This window comes from Scatophagus argus, chromosome 10 (assembly GCF_020382885.2).
Source record: "Scatophagus argus isolate fScaArg1 chromosome 10, fScaArg1.pri, whole genome shotgun sequence".
Classification (NCBI taxonomy): Eukaryota; Metazoa; Chordata; class Actinopteri; family Scatophagidae; genus Scatophagus; species Scatophagus argus.
In genome coordinates this window covers 18,314,525-18,333,345 of record NC_058502.1, presented here as the reverse complement: position 1 = coordinate 18,333,345, position 18,821 = coordinate 18,314,525, and positions in this window count along the sequence as shown.

The window sequence follows — 18,821 nt, the reverse complement described above, 5'->3', positions numbered from 1 at the left end:
AGGTGAGTTTAGCTGCAGAACAACCTGCAGGGTAGACGGGCCCACACAGTGGGCCCCCAAAGCTCAATTTCAACACCAGTTTCCTCTCCTGCATGACTGACAGCTCAATTGCTCATTGCGTGTGAGGGAACATGGAGGTCAGGGAGGAGCTCAGGAAGGTGTGTGCAGGTGATGATTTGCTCAGACAGTAGGTACAGTTACTTTGTTAAGTTCCAGCCTGGCAGGGCTGATTCAAGCAACATTTTTCACATTCAGAGCATAGTTGTGCACACGGGAAATCACAATAAACTATATCAGGAAGTTACATCATCTGCAAGCAGGAAAGATAATTGAAAGGGCTTTGATTTATATCTGTAATTATTAGAAGCACACAGCTCGGAAAAGCTGCACGTCTTTACAGCACATACAGGGCTTATCTTACTTTCTGAATCAATGCTGTGAACTCCTGGGGAAAACAGAGGAATAGAGGGGACTGCCCAAGGCTATTCTAAAGGTGCGGAGCAGTCACGCACATGTGCTTCATCATAGGGGTGACAGCTGGAGGGAAACCTACTGACAACTTCACTAAACACAGATCTACGGCTATGTGCTTGTCAAGCAGAATAGAGCTGCTAACCCAAATTGAGTTGATTAAGCTTTCTGATAATGATTTGCTAATGAGGTTCTCGCAAACAAGCATGCATTTAAACAATATAGTCACATTTACAGACCATCATAAGTGAACTTTGTAATTTGACAAATAAAACTGCTAAAACCTCTTGATGAAAGTGCACGTGCACAAGATGAAAAGACAAAACTGTGTTAATTTAACCTTTAATTTAACTCTGAAAGTGAGTCTTAGTTAGCTCAATATATTTTAGGTCCAGTGCAAGAACATGAATACAGGGAGTGCCTAATTATCCTGTATAGCGGAGCAATGACACTTTTCAAACCATGTAAACAATCTATGAAATAACAATAATATCTACTGCATTCAGGAGAAGCAAACAAAGGCAAAGCACAGAATGGCATTGAATTATTTTATTGACTCTTTCTTGGACCCTAAAAATTTGCAGGGATTGGAAAATACAGCACTTCTGTAGAAACACTAGGAGATGCAAAAAACATCTGTCAGAATGTCTCCTCATGTTTCATATTAAACGCAACTATCAAAAATCAAAGCATTCAAACAATATTTAGGTTTTTTTTTCAGGTTTTCAAAAATTCTTTAAAGCTGCACTCTATTTTGTATTAGCAATGTCTGAAGTGACAATGTGTAATGTGAGATGGTTAAATTTAGTAACAAATGCACAGAGAATGATCAAGTTGTAGCTGAGCTCTACATTGTTCTTTAACATATTTTAGCAGTGTTTGTTTTGATTTTACAGCCCACTTCTTCTTAATGGGTCAGTTTCAATGCTCATATTGTCTCCAGCAACTAGGCAGTAGTTTGAGGCAAAAAAAAAGCTCTGATACGCCATCTGTAGGCTACCTACCCAATAACAAGTGGTAGACAGTCTAGTAGTGCATTCAAACCAGAGACAAAAGCAAAGTCTCCAAATGAATGCTAATGTTGCTCCAAAACTGCTAGCTTGGTAAGATATTTGTGCTAGCACATTTGCCATAATGATATTGTACAGTGACAATATTTCAGTGTTCTGTTTACAGATTGGTCCACTGCACCTAACTGGCCAAAAATATAAACATTGCTGCTTTAAAGTGCAAAAAAGTTCCCTAAGTTAGCAAAAGTTAGCGTTCCATGCTGATTGGGCTATTCGATCATCCTAGACAGCTAATGGCATGAGCATGTCTTTGTTCTGCTGCCCTCAAGTGGCAACCCATTCCAAAGAAAGACAAATTACAACTGAACCATCGTGGATATGATACAAACACTACATGTATATAATGAGTTGACACATGCTGCCGCTTGGCATTCAGCCTAACATAACCCATCAGCATAGCTGTCCGTTTTTCAAGGAACAAGTCCTTTTTTATGAACTGTTTCCATTCTGTAACATTTAATGGAAAGGAAAATCTATATACAAATAGACATGTGCTTGCACATTCATGCAGACACACAGAGAAACACGCACAGAAATACACATCAGGACTGTCCGTATGGCCCCATCTTGTTAATTACTTTCCATTAGAGATGAATCAACCTGCCGCCGTGTGATTGGTCTGACTACCACCAAACCAAACTGTCATCTGGCTTGGCGATGAATCAGGGAGAGTTGAACGCTAGGGCAAACTCTTTTACTTTGGTCTGACCGCGAATGCCTCATTACGACTGAACGACCCCGATGACTCCGAATGTCAAACTGTCCCTCAGCAACCCCCCATTCCTCCCACTCCCACCCCCCACTCTCACCCCGATGTTTCCCAGAAACCCACAAATCCTGTATTTTTCTTTTCTTTACCGACACTGAAAAAAAATGGCCTGCCATCCTAAGTTCATGAGTATGATGCTAATGAGTGTTTCAAGTATCCTAATGACCTTGCAGATTAACTGAGTGTTCATTGAGGTACCTCTATCGGTATGTTTTTTTTTTTTTTTTTTTTGTGCGGCCAAGTGCTACAGAGGCCCTTGCCAAAGCGTAGTCAGTAGCCCGTGAAGGCGTCTCCCCTCCATTCTCACACTAAAAGGGCATTTTCCCCCTGAATTCTGAATCAGCGTGCATGTCGGATTTTTTGTCTTAGTGGAGGAAAACCTTTTCAGGGATTTGTGGAGTCCAGCTGAACTGTTGGTGCTTCTTTGGAAAGAATGGGAGGCCTGTTACGTGTTCAGCCGCATGACTGCGTTTTTTAAATCCTCGCCAACTAAAAAAACCTTTCCCACTTCTGTCCTTGTAACTGTTTTCATCAGTCATTGTTTTTATTGGCTTAATTGAAGAGACTGACAAGAAGTCCATGGAAAACAACCAGTGAACAGTGTGAATAGCTCTTAATGAAGGCGGAGGTGTTTTTGTTTTTTTAGATTGCTGTGTAACTGGAATGACAAGTTTGATCAGGACCTCAAATTTAGAAATTGGTGAAAACCTTGTTGTGCTTTTTGAGTTTAAATACAAAACTGCACCTAGCAAATGCTGTTCCAAAAGTGTTTATAAATGGTTGATTCCAACAGGAAACCAGGTGATTTCAGTACACATTTTACATCTTATGTTAGTGTATACTTTGTATATGCAAATGCAAATTCCACCACACATCAGTGCTCATGCTAAATGAGGAGTTTCCATGCAGAGGAAAACAGAGCTCCAGAGGCTGCCCGTTCTCCTTCCCTTGCTTGATGAGGCCTAGTCTTATCCAGTCACTGCGTGATGACAGTGCTGCTATTCTAACCTAAAGCAAGTCTGTCATTAAAAGTCACTGAAGGTTAGTTGTCTCCCCCCCTTGTGTTTATCTCTTCCCCCCTGTGAGAGGTCGAAGGTGAAGCAGTGCTCAAAGGGAAGCTAGGCCTCTCCTCGGCGACCCCCTCCGCAGGCCTGTCTTTGGTGTTTTTACAAGAAAGTAATGATGACGGACAGTCATGCATGATGGGCTGTGGCCTGCAGAGGTGGAAGTCACGCAAGGTGCTGAGTCTTATCCCAGGCAAATCTTCTACAGACCATGTAAAATTAAGATGCAAAATTCCAAGAAAAAGAAGGTAGTAGTGAGCAATAATTAGCCCAGCAGAGAGCTCAAGGGCAACAGTGAAAAAAAAAAATAAATAAAAAAAATGCATCAGCACTTCAGCAAAAACTTATTGGGAACTGATTAAAAAAAAGTGCTTGAAAGAGGTCCTTGAGATCCTTCAGTGGTTTTGTAAAAGCATGGTCACAATCATAGCAGCTGGGACTGAGTTATACAAACCCAGTCTCTATTATGCTTCGAGTTTCAAAACACTAAATCCTACATTTTCCATAAAGTAACCAAATAGCATCTTTTCACTATAGCTTCCCTGCTTCATAAACGCTTTATTCTGTCAAAGACCTCAGTACGTAGCATAGACGTTCTGTTCTGATCATATCACTACGGGCTATTTTTTTCAGATTTGAGAAACTTCCTTGAGAGCCAGCCGTGTTTCTTGTGACTCTTTACAAGCAAAATGGCACAAGCACAAAAGAACATCGATGCCCCAGTTATTCAGAAGCTCTCGGCCTTTGTATCACATTACAGATTGTTGTCTTATGTTTGTGTCTTCATGGCTGGAAAAGCCCAAACAAATCCAGCATCAGTCCTCTGAAGCATTAAACTGTGACTTATTTTGCCAGTCATGTGAAAACAAAGGGTGTATAAAATGCCCAGCCACAATGGTGGGATGATCTGATTCTAGTGCCCAAGAAAGTGAATGTTGCAGGCAGCACATTTGTTTACATGGAGATGATCCAGTGGATCGTTGCTCCTTTTTTTAACCAAAATATTTTAGAGGTTGATGCTGCATCTAAATATCACAGAAACGTGGACCATGTCGTTAGAGGAAGATTGTCACAAGGATTATAATCAAACCGGTCATACTGTACTGTATTTTGAGCTGTTTTCTCCGGCCCTGGCTCCATTCCTACATCCAGAGATGCTATTCAACTGTTTTTAGGTCTTTGGCAGTTCATCTGACCTCACCTGAGGTTTCATTGTGATGGACCTTCTACCATCTTTGGATAACAACTCCGAAAAAAGTGAACAGTGAATCAACTTCATCCTGGGCATTTTTGGTTTAAAACGCTTCTACAGAGTCATGATGAAGATACAAGAAATCATTACAGTCGTCGGAAGTAAGACTAATTTGATATGTGCTTCATTATAAAATCCTAAGGATTAGGATTAGAGATTATATGTTTTTACTTTGTACACTGTAATAATTTACAGATTAGATTGGCTTCATTGGTGATGCTCTTTAAAGGACAGTTGCAATAATATACTTGACCTTTTGCTTCTCAGTTGCTGGATTTTTGGATTTTCACAACTGCTCCAGGCAGCAGTTGGTTCCCATTCATTTCCATATGAAATTAAATTATAATTGCAGATTCTTGAAACCTCTGTGAGTTGTAATTCGTTACAGTGTAATATCCTATAATATAATGTCTGCATTCATTTTTGCAGAGTCACACTATTGTTGTACAGTAAAACAGTGCTAACGTTTCAAATCCTTCTGTACATGAACTGCATTAACAGGTACAGATAATATAACTGATGTTTTAAGTTTTATAAAGATTTCCTGTATTTTCATATTGTACAGAAATGAATGGAAGTCAAGGTTAGCTGTCATTTAAAGCATATGATGTGTAGTAAATAGGCTAAAGCATGCAAAACCTCTGATGGTTCTTACAAATCATTAGTCTTTTTTATTGTTATTATTTTAATCAGCTCATAAAATTGTGGTAATTTGTAGTTCAGCATGGCATTGTGTACATTGTGTGTGAACCTTGCAGGAGGAAGTCTCATGGGATCCCTGCCCTATAGTCCCATATGGGAGTCTATTCAGGCTCTGAACTGCATGTTCTTAGCTTATTGTTTCACATAGGGATTGGTATTTCCTTCGGGCTGTTGGTTGCTGCTGATACAGCACAGTCCATCACATAGTGTCGTATGGGGGCAGATTAGATGGTGTAATAAGTCAGTTTTGCACTTTTTGATTTAATTTCTCTTTGTTGTGTTTAGTTAGTCCAGAGTGACAGAATAGATTATGGGTTGAGAAAAATAACGATTTATAGAACTGTGCTCCAGTACAAACGTATGATGAGCTAAATACACAGGTTTGGAAATGATAGTTTCTTTTGTTTTGCCAATATATTCTTATTGTATGATTGTGCCCAATTGAGTAATAGTAATGCTTTGTCTGCATTTTCTCACGATTATGTAATAGTTTTTTACCATTCCATGATACAGAGCTATAGGATTCAGTATGCTCAACATCAAGAAAACAAATTAGGCACAAAGAAAATATTACACAGGTTAGTAAAAAACAGAGATATTATGTCCAACCACTGAAAAGAGCCAGACAAATGACACTAGATGCTGTGGTGATTAAGAGGAGTGGCTCCCACTGTTATTGTTATCAGTGAGATCGCTCAGAGTCTGTGAAGAGCGTTTTAACAAGCTCAAATGTTCAGAATTCAAATATCTTAGATTTTCTTTCAATAACAGAAATGATTATATATTTTAAATATATATATTTTAATTAAACATCTCAGTCAAGGCAATTTTTCAGTTCTTAAATTTAAGTGTGGCAGATCTCATCTTCTACCTATTATTTGAATTAAATCTTAGGTTTTTTTCTTATTGTGTTTTAATCAATGCTGTTGTCAAGAGAAAAAAATATATTTTGAGAAATTTAAGAAATTCTAGCCTATTATGAAGAGCAAAGGAGAGAAATGAGTTGTCCTATGCACCCAAAAAAGCCCCACAAAGAGAATAAATATCACTATGTAATAAGTTGCTATAAGCTACAATGAAAACAAACTACTTCCTCTCCACCCACGTCCCTCTTCCCCCTCCAACGGTAAAAAAACCCCTGACAGAAATAAAAAAGGGTCCCAGTGGGTCTGATTCTATTGAGAGAAGGAAGGGTGGAGGAATACAGACAGAGTAGCCCAGCTAAACATACCTTATCGTCTGAGCTGAAACATAAGCACACGTACGCACACGCACACACACACACACACACACACACACACATTTAACTCCATGTAAGTATGCTTAAATTTCACTCTACAATTTTTTGGACAAAAATCTTCACTTTAAAGATACGGTCACATTGAAGTATGAAGCTTTGTGATAGCACTGCATTTAGTAACAAGTAGCTTCCCAATAGGCTTTGCTTTGCTGTGATCAGGTTTCAGTCCAACAGGTCTGCGGGAGGAACCGTCTCTGAAGTTGGTCTTATTTTTATCATGTTAGGAAAAGAACAGACGTCACACCAATGGATGCATGTTTATTTTGGATGACACACTTTGTCTAATGAATACTAAAAAATAATCACTGGCGTTGAATCGAAATGTGCAAGGTGCAGCTTTTAAACTTGTTAAACCTGTGTTTGTCGGGTCGTTGTTATTTTTAGATGTAGGCTGACGCTTTCAGGCAACAATCATAACGGAAGAGGAAACAACGAAATCAACAAATATTAATTGTCAACAAAAATGACTGACAACTATCTTTTAAAGTAGTTCTAAAGGGTAAAACCTGGTGACTCATTATCTGAGACGTGGCCCCTTTATGACATAAGGCTCCCTGTAAAATAAATAACCCCTAAAGCGTTCCCTGTTGTGTTGGGATGAAACTTTCTCTCTCACACTAAGACAAAAAGACCCCAGACTGACTGTGAGACAGTGGAGACAGATCTCTCAAGCATGAAGTTCTCATCATGTTGCCACAACATTGTGAGAATGTCACAGCTCCTCAGCATGTTGCAGATAAAGCTTGCACAGGAGGTCCAGGCACACTTGGACAGTCAATCTGAAAAGCAGTAAAGGATTTTGGGGGCATGGGAGAGTGAGCAGCAAACCGTTTTGTTAACGGTAGTGTCCTAGTGCAGCAACTGTTGCCTTACAAAGTCTTTCTGCACTGAAGGTCCTTTAGTTTGGAAAAGAGACGTTCCATGATTTAGACACTAAAGCTGCACTTGTGAGCATTTTTTGCTAACAATCATTCAAATGATTACATGTAATGTGAAGAGAGTAACTAGAAGTGACAAATCCACAAAGAAATATAAACTTGACTCCACCCTGCAAACTGTTTTAGCTTTACCTGTTTTACAGTCTTTTGTTTTACTGTTTTGGTTCATTCTTGTCAGCTTTGTATTTTTTTGGCTATAGTTATTTTTAAAGAAAAGCTTTGATAAACCTTCACTGCTCTTCTTGCCCAGCACCAAACAGCAGACGGACAAAGTTAGTAACCATCTGGTGAACATGAAAGCATTTAGCAGCTAAAAACCAAGATGAGCTGGTGGAGACTACAGGAGTAGTGAACATATTAATTTGAATTTTGATGATCGATGTCGGTATGAGGTGGAAATTTGAATACAAACGGAATTCCATGCATTCAGGATTGGAGACACACCTTATCCCCCAAAGTGTCCTTTTCTCTCAAAAAACATGTTTACATCTTGGGCTAATTTAAAAAATACATGTGCATGATGATCATTCTGGTCTGGATGAATCTAAAATACGAATGTTGACAGGTTTAACTGATGCCAAACATATGTTGGTGCCCGTCCTCAGCCACTGTTTGGGTGTGTCTAACGGTCGAAAGCACAAAGACAGACACGCTCTAATAACTCAGACTGAACTCTAATTAGATCCTAGCGTTGGTAGGTCTGTTGGCTGAATTCAGTCACTTCCTCTTGTCTTGAATCAACAGAAAGAAATCTAACTGTGCACTATAGATGCAATAGGATTTCACAGTCTTGATGCATCACGTTCCATACAATTGTGATGACAAGACCACTTCTTTTGGTAACACGTTTCATTTTCTTTAGCCGCCACTAGCAAACAAACTCAAAAAAGACTCGAGAATCTTATCTGATCTTATCATGAAGACTTTTTGGTTGTCTTCTTTGTTGCTTGATCAAAGAGACTCTCTGAGTTCTGAAGTTAAGTTGGTCTTTATGCACAACAGCACATGCACCGCAGAGAAGCATGATTTTGGATTCACCTGTGCTTGTGAATTAACTTTTTCCTCTTTAAGAGGCACTCAAAAAGGTACACTTAGTTTGGTCATCTGAAATGGTGAAATATCATCACCATCCAGTGAGAACTTCAATCTTTGCAGTTTCCACTGAGGACTTTAAAAAGCATTGCCAACCCCTCTTTTACAGTGCAATACAGACTATGATCAGTCTTTTTGGAGCCTTCTGCCGCTTTCTAATGCTGCCACACTACATATCCACTCCCAGGTTTAACACCAGCCGCCATGGTTTTCAGTGTGCTACCAAGATGAACAAAGCACTGCCAGGATCATGTGGATTGTTTTGTTTCTCTGATTTAAGATTTAAAAAAAGAAAAACTGTCATGGCTTTGGTAGAGACTGGCCTGTCACTCTGGATTACTTCTATCTCAGCAGGGCTTTGATGTGCACTGACAGCCTCAGATAACATTTACAAGCTGGAGGAACATACGCTTCCTCTCTGTGTTTGGATTGGCTCCCATGGACAGGACAGATTCTATTGGCAAGTGCCTGGAAAACTTGCAGTGTGCAGTGCAGCATTGTGCACTGCACGCTGCAAGTTTTCCAGGAAAAAAAAAACAGCTTGTGATTTTTGTCTGTGTGATCTTGGTACATATTTTAGTCAGAAAAACAACACTAAGACATTTTAATTCACAACATTGCAGTTTGTTGTAGTATTCCCGTTGTTCAGACACATGATGCATGTACGTTCAAGTGGATTTATGAATGGTATGTGAGAAAGGCTTGTTTCCATTCATAAAAGCCTCGATGTTCTGCCCTGTGTGTCTGAGTGTTGTTTTTTTTGCATTGACATTCTTTGTAGTTTACATTCCTGATTGTAACCAAGTAATGGTGTGTGTGTGTGTGTGTGTGTGTGTGAAGTTAATGGAACACACTAAACTGGATGGACAAGGTTGCAGCAGCAGAAGCACGCAATGCTCTCTAATCTTCTGACTCTTGCAGGCATATATGTGTGCATGCAAACACCTGCTGTGAGATTTGCTCTGCAGCCTCAAACACATTCAAACGCTTCAGGAATTTGCTCTGCGAGTGTGTAGAAATTGCATTTTTTAAAGACCAATCTAAAACAAAATGCATTTATGTTACAGTGATTTATTTTGGTAGTACTAGGAGCTGTCTGTTTTCCAACCATTTACGGACTATGTATGATTTATGAATCACAGGACTTGGTCTGGGCTGCTCAGTAAATGGGAGCAGATGAGGGTGTTCAGAGGTAAGATGAGCTGTCGACGAGTTATTGTTACAGCGCAACCATCACGTGTGGCGGCTCTGCCCTGACAACTTTCTGTTGCACCGTCTTCTCACGAAAATTTCAAGCGAGGGAGGGGAGGCTTTGCAGCGCAGTGCAATATCTAATGAAGAATCTCTCAGAAGTAGCTATTAGAGTCTGTTACATCAGATAAATGGTGAGCTTGTGTGGATATCAAGATTTTTCTGAAAGCCTTAAAAGAAATCAGCTGTGGGACAGAGCTGGAGGGGTATTTCTGGCAAACTCAGGAGGGTGACAATACAACAGAAAAATGAGGCAAATGCTTACAAGGAGCATGTTTCACTGAGTCAAGGCAGTGTCACATATCAAAGTGAGTGCACAGCAGACAATAAATGAAACAGTGTTTGAAATACCACACTCTGCTGAAGAGTACATTTTCTAAGTAATGGGAATTATTTTTTTTAGACTCTTAAGACACTTTCAGGTAGTAGTGTCACATACAGGTTGGACAAGGCAAATCATTTTAGTTCATTATGCAGAACTTTCACTTCTAATAGAAGAACTGAAGTGCCTGAAAGAACTCAACATGCTGCAGTAAAAACATGCAAACAAAAAAAAGAAAAACGAATAAGGAAAACATGCTGCAAGTAGTACACATCTAGATCTGTTTCTAGGGAACACAAACAAGTATGAACCGGGCAGGGAAACACTTGCTGTTGCACAGGTTTACAACCGTTTGTGAGTATTAGAGTCACTGTAGTCAGCCGCCCATCAGTGGTGCAGGAAAATTAGTATTTTCTGTTTATTTTAACATTGTGATGGCATGATCCAGATATTACTACAGATAGGTGTGTTAGCCTTAGCCTTTGCTTATTATTATCCTGCCAATTTGCAGCTCATATGTCGTCAAATTGATGAAGACGATTTCATATTTGCATGTGTTTTCTTAAGCTGCAGTGTGACAAGCGCTCTTGGCCACTGCACCTAACAATGTTGACATTCCTCCAGCTACGTGATGATGTGCTCAGTGCAAACATCAGATCTGGCACTTTCAAAATTGACCAAATGCTCAACAGCTTTTTGTGAAGGGGCTGAAGCACTCTATCGGAGGAGCATAGACTAGTTAGACCAATGGAGTGCTTTAAATCACACCTTAAAACATAGGCCTCTGTAAACACACTGAGGACAGCTACACTTACACACTATCACCATTGTGATTTGCAGATTTGTCCTATATGAACAATACATCAGATACTTTCAGATATGGACTGATATGATTATTTTATTATTCCCAAAGTGCAGTTTATTTTACTTGATTTCCAATAGCTTGATGCCCCTGGGAGATGGCACCAGCTGTTGCTAGTTTTCATGGAAACATACCTGTTTACATCACTGTTAACAATAATCCAACCTCATTTCATTTCCAAATGCTAAGATTTGTGCTTCTTCACTAAGAGCCATCACTTAAGTGTATTCTCTTCGATCAAGGCCTTTTCAGTGATACTTAAGCTAGGCCTCCTCCTATAGTACAAGTGAAATAAGTGTTCGGTAATTACCGGACTGCTAGTTGTGGCACTGACGGGTTCTCAGCTTCTTGGTGTTGACATGTGTGTGCTGAATTTAGCACTTTCCACAGGACTTAGTGACAGACCTTTGTTTTCATATGTTTACTCGTTGCTAATTGATGTCAACATCTGCCACTTTCCTTCCAGTGCAGGTTGAATACAACATGTAAGAACATAAGAAAACATAGAGCGTGCATTAAATAAGGTGAAGGTGTAAAATGCAGAATTCCTCAAAAAAGGATACTGAGGTTAATTTTACATAAGTTTAATCATGTTAACCAATAGAGCTCAAATAGAGCTCAGGCAGGTATAATGTGACTACCCTCATGTAACAATGTCATCACCATGGATAGTATGTTTTTACAAGCATTTAAGTGTATTAAAGTAATCTCTGTCCCACCCTGAGAAATAAAGCAAAGCACCTCAACTGGAACCTGGTGTGACTGAGTGAGAAGAAACCTCCTGGGTAATGGTGATAAAATAAAACTGTGTCACGGTCTGCATATCCTGCCCATCCCCTTGCACCAGCTGACATGTTTCCTAAAATGTGATTGTCTACCTGTGCAGTACGTGATATTGCCACATTCTATTTTTAATCCTGCTGTATTCGCTGGTGGCTGCCATTGTGTTTGCACAGTTGGCTCCGTTTTGTTGTTTTGATTCTTTGTTGGAAAATAACCGTCAGGCCAGATACACTAAATAACAATGTGGTGCCATTTTGTCTGTCTCTTTTTATCAAACAATTTATAGCTTCCTGGTTTCGGATTTAGGGGGATGAAGAAAAAAAAACCTCTACCCTACCTCTAAACTGACTTTTCATGTAATTTCCACTTCTGTTGAAGTACAATGCGCCAAGGGAATGTGTGTGTGCACCCATATCCATGGGTGTATCATCACTGTGGTATTAGTAAAGGGCTGTAATTGACCAGAAAGAAGGCTGCGATACAGAAGGAGATAAAGTCGTACCTAACCAACCTAATCTGAGGAATTTAAAGCTAAGAGATAGAAGTCTAATTACGTTAAGTTGAAGAAACATGCTGTTGAGTTCAAAACAAAAAGAGATCATCTGTGGCCTGCTGTGGATAAAGGATAATCCACAAATATGCTATAAATGCAGTAGTATTATCCTGCAGTGGCTTTGTTAGTGTGTTGCAACTGTATTTTCATTCATAAGGATGCAGATGTAATAAGGCCGTGGTGGCTCAACCAGATACAATGTACACATTAACTGTTTGATATACAGACACATGTCATGAGAAAGATAATCCACTGGCAGGATTACAGAATCAAGACCCAATAATTATCTATGCTACAAACATACTGTTCCCTCTGCAAGCCAGTTTGAGTCACTAACATCATTCCAGGAATGTAACCATAGTCTGGCTCACCATTAGCTTAGTCTGCTAACACACCATACCAGCCTTTACAAACCAAAGTCCCAACACATTATTACCAGCTTGCTCACCATTCCTTAGTCATGGAAAATCATCTGAAAATCATTTTTAACACATGCTTTATGTACCCTCAGGTTACACCACATTCAGCCACACAGGTAGAAGTTCTCAGATAGCAGTCATCGCTAACGTCAATGCTGTTTATTGCTGGCATTTACTCCACAGTTTGAGTCTTCATCCTGATGCAGCTATTTCATAATAAGATTGAGTCACATAATGAGAAAATGTTTTGTACTAAATTTTCTAACCTCAAAAAGAGGCGCTTGCGCCATAGAGAATAATGAACTGCCACAATTAGAAAGTTAAGTTAATGTTAGCTAAGTAGACTTAGTACAGTTTTGCCATGTTTTAATGGTGTTTATTTTGTTTTATTACACACAAGGTTTGCCTTTATTTAAAGCAGTTCTGCTGCTCCTGCTTCCCCTGTTCACGGCCCAGCCTGCCCAGCTGCCTCCATTCCCCATCTATCCCATATTTCATGATTGTCTGACTGTCCTGGGTGAGGGATCCCTCCTCTGTTGCTCACCCTGAGGGTTCTCCCATTTTTCCCCGTTGGTTTTTTCTGGGAGTTTTTCCTCAGTCGATGTGAGGGTCTAAGGGCAGAGGATGTTGCTATGATGTTATGTAAAGCCCTTTGAGACAAACTGCTTGTGAAAATGGACTATACAAATAAAGTTGCCTTGCCTTGTCTTGCGAGCAGAGGAAGAAACTGTACATAGGACATATTATTGCCTTATGAAGAACAAAACCCCTGACATCCCTCTCCTGGGCTAGCCATTAGCTTCTGTGCATTCTTTCAAGGAGGATTTCTTTCCGGGAAATGAAAAGTGCACTGCGAGTTATTTTGTATCCATAATGAAGCACTTAACTATTAAATTCTGAATCCTTAATGTTTTTTCACCAAGTGCAGGTATTCACATCATCATAACTTGATCTCTTTGACATCCACTACCACTCTTCCGGATGTTTTGCAGTAATTGTCACATAATGTCATAACAGCCATATCTGAATTAGCCTCAGACATTAGGCCCACAGATAAGCCTCATTCTGTCAAGCAATTGGCTTAAGGAAAATTATGTCTGGTAAAGGAAGCTTGAAACAGAATATTTAAAAAAAAAAAAACAACCAAAAAAAAAAAACAATAATGACTGTTTTTAAGGATTGTTTTTTTGGGTAAGGATATGTCCTTCCAGGACTGGATTTCAATTTGTTACAAATATCAGTGTGACATTAAATGAGACTTCCTCTTCCCCTGTTCCAGCTTCACTTTGGCTCTCTGCACAGGCTGGCAGACTGACACATCTTGCAGGCATGGTGCATTTATGTGGAGTTGTGTCTCAGGCCAGCTGGCAAATATAAGTCTAATATTCTCTCTCCTTTTAGCTATGGGTTGGTCTTTATCAAGTCTTGAGGGAAATAGCTTACATCTGTTAATTGTCTGTCAACCTTTTTTTGGTGGGTTCATTACCTTGGAAACAGTGGATCAGAGTCAGAGTTTCTTGGTGAAAACAGCCGATGATGTTTTTTGAGAGACTGAACTGCAACAGTAGAAGTTGCAATCCATACAACTAAAACAATGATGTAAAAACTAAAAACATTAAATAGCCCAGAGTGGTGGTGGTGGCACAATCTCGGGGGGGCGGGGGGGTCATCACTGTAAGCAACCTTGCACTTTTGCAGGTCATGAATTGTTATTTGATCCATTGTTCATATGAGAATGCGGATTACAACCCTTGTTTTTATTGCTTTTTGATTTTGCCTTACTGCCATGGGTACTCTTTTTTATTTCTCTTGTTTACCATCTTCCTCCTACTTCCTGCTCATTAGTACTTCATTCTTTTCTCATTGCACAATCTGCTTCGAAGCCTACATGCTGTAATAGTTTATTATTATTACCATATTGTGATGTGTAAGCTCAGTGAGCCATAGCAGGGCTGATCGTTTGATTTACCTCACCCATGTAACAGCAGATAAACACTGCAGCTCTACCCACATCATGAGCAAACTCTTCACAGCTGCAGGTGTACCTGTCTTCAGAGCACACGTTACTGAAGAAAAGAGGAGGTTGCTGACCAGCATAGAGGTCCTCTTTGTTGTCCACTGGTGCCACCATGCAATGCTGACAACAAAGGTTCCCTTGAGCTTCTGTGGGCCAGGTCAGAGGTCCCATTCCTCTCAGCCAGGTGAGATAAAAGACAGGTCCAGCTATCAGTATCTAAGGGGGCCACCTGTCATTAGCCCATATCAGCATCTGAAATCCTGGTTCACGAGAGAAGCCATGAAAAAAGACTGCTGGAATGTTTGGTGTGGAATGTAATTTACCAGCACTCTACACCCACTCTTTTTTATTATCTCTGCTGACTTGTTACATGTAAGGGTATCCTTAAAATTACAGTATTTAAGTATAATAAGTCGAGTAAAATGTTTATTTGTTTTCCCATTATGTACTGTAGGGCTAAATTTGATGTTGTTTATATATTCTCAGTCCACACTAAACAGCGGTGTGCTATTGTTGTGTGTTATATGTTTGCTTCCTTTACACTAGAAACAAGATCCCCTTCATCCAATTATATGATGATATAAGCCATATAGTCACTGTTAAAAGAGAAAATTTTGACAGACTTTTCCAGCTCCTTGAACACTCCAAGTTATCACAAAGTGTATGCACTTTTATGAATCCAAAAATGTTCTCTGAGACATCTTTACAGTTAAAAGAAGTAATAGGAATGCTTTTTTCCTACATTTAATTATGTTGTATCAGTGTTTTCTGTTAGCAGGGTGGTCAAAGGTCACGCTCAGGTTTGCTTCAGTCTTCTTACAGATGCCTCAAGAATTTGAGTTAAGTTTTGTCTCATTATTCACTACATAATCCTGTTACACATGACTATGACTTAGCAGATAAACTTATGTCATAAAGCTTTGTAAAAGTAAAAGTTAAGAATAATTTAGTTCAAATTCACTAATAGAAGTGTGCAGAAGATTTATTGTCACGAGTTCCTTAAAAGAAACATATGCTTTATAATAAATCACTCTTTCCATGGATCAATGACTGTTTTTTTGTCAAAGTGAGAATAATTTATGGATGTTGCAAATTAGAGAACTACCCGGGACTTTACATTGCGTGTGAGCATGCTTGTATGTGTGTCTATGTCTGTACAATGTGTGTGTGTGTGGGTGTAAGGTTTATGCTTTCTGTTTCTTGAAGATGATCCAATCAACTTTGGCATGCTGTCTGTGACACTTTGGCAAGTAGCATGTATCATATTATGTCACAAATATTTTTCAGCAGGAACAGAAACTGAGCTGTTCATCAGAGATACAGAAAGTATATTAGTATGGGAACTATTTTACTTCTGTATCACAAGCTGTCTGCAAAGATTTATGTAACTAAATGTAAGTAATAAGAGTTGACATGTATTTGATACACGTTTTAACTTAATTGAGTAGCAATGTTTCTGCACATGAGCTTGTTAAAATCACACAGAGAGGAGAGACGGAAGCAATATGAAAAAGGAAAAAAGTCACAGACCTTTAAATATCTGTTGTGAAGTGCACTTTCATAGTATATGGAAAGAGAAAACTGTTTTATCTGTCTTTACTCTTATGAGCACATGATGGGTAGATGATCTGACAGTGAGCCCATATACCAGGACCAGCAGGAATGACACACAGAATCCATATGTAGTCATCTCTTCTTCACGTCAGCACCAGACCTGCCATCTGGAAGCCTCTTAAAACCTCTGCAATTGACACTGGACGACATGTCATGTCATCAGCACTCCTCCCTGATGAAGGAGAAAAGCCTTCAAATGGAGAGTGTCAGCACTCGGTGCAGTCAGAGTCAGGCAGCTACACCATCTGTTGTCTATACTCCCTGCATTTCTGCATTGTACATCATGATCCAATCAGGGAGTGCATGTAAAGACGGACTTGATAGGGTTTGCTTTCTCATCTTTGAGCAGAATGTTGCTGAAATATTCAGTTTAAACAATGGACGGATGGCAGGACATCAACAAAGATCTAAGAGAAGAAACAGTGATGTGTCAATGCAACAAACAAATTATTAATTAATGAGCTGTACAGGTGCTGGTGGGCAGAAGTGGTTCCTGTTGGACATTGCTAGGCTTGCTGTTTCCCACTGTTTCCAGTCTTTAGGCTGAGCTAAGCTAACTGGCTGCTTGAGGTAGCTTCATATTTAGCACAGACATGAGAGCGGCATGGCTCTTCCCATCTTAACTCTGAATAAGTGTCTTTTCCAAAATGTCAAACTAGTCCACTTGATCAGTCGACATGCAAAAATGTGTAGTTCAATTCAAGACGAGCGCAGTTAAATTGAGAAGGTGTTTCAAGATGATTTTTCTGGAAATCTGGTTTTAAACTCAGTAGCTGAAACTATTAACTACTAAATTATTATTTTCAAGTCTTACCAACTAGAGGCCTGAAGGGGTTAAAATATCCGATATTTTGCACAAAACTAGCAATAAATATAGAAAGCCTGAAAAAATAACCAGAATTTTGTATAGCAGAATGTATTTTAGATTTTGTCCTGTCATACTAATCATTTCAGATTTATCTTGTAACCCCTTTGAAGATCCTGACTGCCAGATTGGGAATAAATGATCTAGATCACAATTCTTTAATCTGAGACATTTTGTGAGAGTTCAGGTTCAATTTCAAAGGACAGATATGTCCTGAGTTTCTTTTTATGAGTAATCATCTGACACATGATGGGCAAAGCTGTCATCAATTCACTGAAATAGCTCAACTTTCTAAACGTCCCCTGAGGGTTTTTCCGAGGTAAATGCTGTGTACAAACCCATGATGTCAGCGTTTCAAATTTTCACAGGGTGGAAGTTGTTGATTTGTATAAAAAACAATCAGGTGATGCTTGTTTCACTAAGTGTTTCTGGTGTGTTTCATGTTTTGAGATTTTCAGTTTTTTCTTTCGGTGTGAGGTGAGCCTACAGAATGCTACATTCAACCATAATTTGTAGTGATGGACATTTTGCTGTTTGTATCTCTATAACCACAATGAGTGATTATAGAGATATGTTACATGATATGTTAATAATATACTACATTGCTGCTCTACAGTTTTATCAGCTTGGTAACAGAATTTGTATCTCTTGTTGTTTCCCTTGCGTGTGTCAGAGAGAAGCATCAAAGCCTCTGGTACACCTTGTCCAGTCACCTGTCTCAGCCTGTTCTGTCTCGTCCTCATCCAGTCAGCCTGAAAATTGCACCTTTGGGATACAGTGACGTGATGCACAATGCGTTAGTTTAGTTTAACTTCTTTGGGTTAGCTGAGTTCCGTCACACACACACACACACACACACACACACACACACACACACACACACACACACACACACACACACATACACACACCCACACATATCATTTTAATCCAGGCTTTCTCATAATGAATCAACTCAGAACAGAAAGTAATCTTCAGTTTTTCATATCAGTGTGAATCTCTGATTCTCTTAGTTCCCTTGTGAACGTTATGAATGTATCTACTGTTCCGCTACATTATCTCATACTGCATCCAAGATGTTTCACCAAGCAGTAAATATGAAAAGAATAAAAAGTTACATTTTATGGTTTTGACAGTGTTTTGAGATTTATGGCTTTTAAAACTCACTTCAACAGACAAGTGCTTATAGTTTATAAAAGCAGCTGCCATTAATACACTATTTCATTGTTACAGTAATTTATTGTATCAGACATTTTTGTCAGATCTCACTTTCCTTATTTCCGTGCCTCACTATGAAAGTGACATGCCAACAGAGCAGTGCCAGGGAACTGTGCAGGTTGTTGCAACAGAAATTAGTCGCAGAGTACTTAAGGTCACAATTAGGAAGCATTTTGATTTCTTTAGGTGATTTATTTCCATCTGAAAAAGAGCTGGAGTTACAAATGAAGGAGTTGATCTTTCAGTATATCACTTTGGG